Genomic DNA, 4,267 nt, shown 5'->3' with positions numbered 1-4,267 from the left:
CGTTAAATCTGCACCATCATTGTGTCGTGCATCGTTCCTGCGGCCTAGAAAGCTTTCGGCGGCACAAAAAAAACTAAATTATGGGGTTTTACGTGTTAAAACCACTTTCTGATTATGAGGCACGCCGTAGTGGAGCTAGGACTCCGGAAATTTCTACCACCTGGGGTTAAGGTGCACTTAAATCTGAGTACACGAGTGTTTTCGCATTTCGCCCCCATCGAAATGCGGCCGCCGTGGCCAGGATTCGATCCCGCGACCTCGTGCTCAGCAGCCCAACACCACAGCCACTGAGCGACCACGGCGGGTGCCGTTTGTAAAACGACTTATAACGTTCCGTAGCACTTGGATAAGTGATTTACATAAATGGCCATAATTAACCCGCACGTTTCCAGCATTGCTTATATAGCACCCATAACCTGCCCGTTACTTTTAACAAATATAAACGAGGTGCCCCGTTCGGTTCACCGAGGACATCGGAGAAACCTACTACCTGCCTCGTATATTTAACGCATGGAACAATAGGCGGGAAACGAGTATTCAATAATTTTTACAACAATCATAATTAAATCAGAAACGATAAGTTTTCGCCCCAAACCACCACTAACATGACTCACATTTCCACGCAGTGTGAACTAGGTGTCCCGTACAGTTCTCCTTTAGAACTGTACGACTCTGGGACACTGTATAGATCCTGGGAAGCATAGCTGGTAACGACTGTATAACACTTTCGAGTACTTGTTAGACTTTCGTAAAGCCCGTAATTAACTGACGCTCTTGAAACGTTGCCCGTACGTCACCAATATGTTGCCTGCCTTCTCGAAATGTTAACATTGTGGGACGTTGGGCCCTTTCAAGGTATTGATTAAGTCTCCTACGCGGTTCGTAAAAAAATTGTATGCTAAATATTTTTGGTGAGGACAAGCAGTGGGCTCAGCACATCCCATGAATTAAAACTGGGCGAACTGCCAGGAAGCGTTCTGAGTTCAATATTTTTCAATGTAGTTTTCTGCAAACTGCCCGATCATGCTGATGCAAAGGTCGCCCAGCCGCTGTATCTTGTCAACCTCTATGAGTAATTTCCAAACACCGAGAACAGCTTACACGTGAAATCATAGAGGCTGAGTGGCTGGGCGACCTTTGCATCAGCATGCCGTCTATTGCCCTCACAAAAAACGAAATCAAGTATATGGCTGTGATGCATTGGGGGTTCATGTGTGACCCAACGCAATTTTTTTTTCATTATCTTTTGCTCATGTATATAGTTCTGGCGATTTCGCAAATAAAGATCAGTTGAAGTCAATGCCTGTGTCCTGTTCTTCCTTCAGACCTCGTCTTTCACGCTATGCAAACATGTCGATCTCAGTACGGCGTTTGATGCCGTATGCCACAAAATACTCCTTCAAAAGTTGGCACAACTTTATCTGCACTACTCTGTCACAACGCTGATAAGAAGCTACCTAGCTACGCGACCGGTACGGCTACGTTAGTGTAAATGGTCAGTCGTCAGAACTTTATGCAGTTACAAGTGGAGTTGCTCAAGGGTTTGTCCTGGGCCCTCTTCTTTTCTCGCTGTTTATTAACGATGTTGGGCAGTCATTCAAAACTCTTCAATTTTGTTATATGCTGATGAGGCGAAACTTTTCAAAGCGGTAAAAAAAATGTTAACGATTGCGCCGCTCTTCAGAAAAACATTGCAAATTTTGCATCATGTTGCGCTGAAAACAAGCTGATCATAAATGCATCAAAAACGATAGTTGTAAGCTTCACGCGGAAGGCTAACGGGTCTTTGTTTCCCTGTAGCGTGAAAGATGTTCTCCTGCCAAGAGCTCAGGGAACGAAGGACCTTGGAGTGTACTTCGATAACTCTCCGAGTTTCTCGCCCCACACACCACAGACGAGGCAGCGTGCACTTCGAACGCTCGGCGCAGTACGTCGGGTGACGAGAGGCTTCAAACAACCTGGGCCATTTGTAACTTTATGTAAGAGCGCATGCCTTACAGTTCTTGAGTACGCCTCCGTGGTTTGGGGCGGCACTTGTAGGTCAAATTGTGAACTTCTAGAAAATGTGCAAAAAAAAGCTCACATCTATATTTAAACATGGATTCTGTCAAAAGCCTTGCATCTCCATAGAGCTAACACAGACACTCACGTTACCTACCCAGAGTATCATCCGTAGACGTAATAAATCGGTTGTTCTTTTTCTCCACAAATTAACACATGGAAATATTTGTTACTCGCACCTGCTTTCTAATGCGCGCTTTTACATTCCAAAGAAAGTCACAAGGAAACAGCGCGCCTTTCAGCCTTAAGATTTTTTGTGAACCTCTATCTATAGAGTGCAGACGACATATAACGCCCATTCAATGTGCCTGGATATCTCCATGCCTAATTTTAATATTTTCCTGGAAGGCGTTGCAGAGGTATTTGAATAACTGAACAGAAACTCTCATATCTGTTCCGTCATTCTGTAATCGTTGCTTCTGTTTTCCCCACTATGGCTTTATATTCTTTTCGTGTACGCATTTTATGCTGTTAAAATCTTTATTCACGAAATTATTACTTCTTTAATGCGCGCGCTAGAGAGTATGTATGTATGTATGTGCGAGCTTGCATTGTTCTTCATGTGCATTGTTTTGCCGAGTGCGCCAGCACCAAGACCCTCGAGGTTGTTCCTGGGCACTTTAACAAACACCTTTGATTATTATTATTATTATTATTATTATTATTATTATTATTATTATTATTATTATTATTATTATTATTATTATTATTATTATTATTGAAGTGAAAAAAATTCAGCTATAGACTTCATGGGCCAACCTTTGGAACCTCCTACAGCAACTGAGCAGGCAGCAGTTGTTTACGAAAGGGTCCTTATCGACAGAGCAGCCTTGCCCTCAGACAACGGGGTTGCTCCGAGACAAAGAAATGCTTCGGCGCACCTCGCCTTGTTCCCCGCTATTGCCAGCCTGCGCAAAGTGAAGTGGCAGCCAATGGGGCGGCAATGATAACCCGCGAGACGGAAAACCAGAATGGGACGCCCATCACGCTCCTCGTGGCGCGGCGCCTGCCTTCTCCTCGTCGTTTCCTAGGAAGCGAGCTTCTAGCGCCCTTTTCCTCTTCGCGATCACTCACACACGCACACTCACGGATTCAAGCTCAAACAGGCGCCCACTCGCGCACCTGTCGCCCGCATTGGACAAATACTGACGAGGCGCAGCGGGGAGAGTGTACAAGCTGCCTTCGAATCGCGCCAGTCTTGTCTTCACGTTGCCCAATTTGTGTAACGTGCGGGACGCGTTCATTTTCTGCCCTTCTCGGGGCGCTTTCTTTTCTTCCTCCCCCCCTTTTTTTTCTGTGCATCGGGATTTTGATGGGATGACTCAAGCGTGCAGTTCAAAACGACCATTACAGAATAGCCAGAAGCGATCGGGCTCTATGCAGTAATTGTGCCGAATTTACCGTGCTAAAATATTGTATTTCATCTGTGAAGTGGCTAGTTAATTAGTTAGTTAGTTAGTTAGTTAGTTAATTAGTTAGTTAGTTAGTTAGTTAGTTAGTTAGTTAGTTAGTTAGTTAGTTAGTTAGTTAGTTAGTTAGTTAGTTAGTTAGTTAGTTAGTTAGTTCTGTTTTCACCACGTATCATCAATGGTAATCAAAACTGATTGATTGATTGATTGATTGATTGATTGATTGATTGATTGATTGATTGATTGATTGATTGATTGATTGATTGATTGATTGATTGATTGATTGATTGATTGATTGATTGAAGTCAGGTTGCCTGGAAACGAAAAGTTATAAGAGGAGATTTGCGGATGATTCTAACCCAATTATAGCGCGTAGAAATTGAGTATAAATCATATATCATGCTTCGTCAAAATGTCACAGTGCCTATGCAGCTGTAAATATATATCCAAAGGTAAACATGGGACGTAGTTAGGCCCGCCAGTAATTTCCGTTTTGAAGTAGAAGAGCAGAAGCGTAAGCAGATCTGCGGGGAAAAGTAAAGAGATAATCTGGAAGAATAAAGGTGCAAAGGAAGGGAAAGCGTACGAAGTGAAGTGAACATCGCATCTCATTGAACGTGGCAAATCAGTTCTGCTGAAGCCCGCGATGTTAAGGAAGATTCACGGAAGGGACAGTTGCCATCCACTCGAACATTGCGCGGAGGTATCGGCTTCCGTTGTAGCTTTGAACCACATTCGGATGACGTAATAGTTCTGCAGAAACCCGCAAGGTGGAGAGAAGTAATAAATAAAGGGAA

The sequence above is a fragment of the Dermacentor albipictus genome, chromosome 3, assembly GCF_038994185.2.
Source record: "Dermacentor albipictus isolate Rhodes 1998 colony chromosome 3, USDA_Dalb.pri_finalv2, whole genome shotgun sequence".
Lineage (NCBI taxonomy): Eukaryota > Metazoa > Arthropoda > Arachnida > Ixodida > Ixodidae > Dermacentor > Dermacentor albipictus.
The sequence above is the reverse complement of the archived record's forward strand: the minus strand, read 5'-3'. Positions refer to the sequence as shown.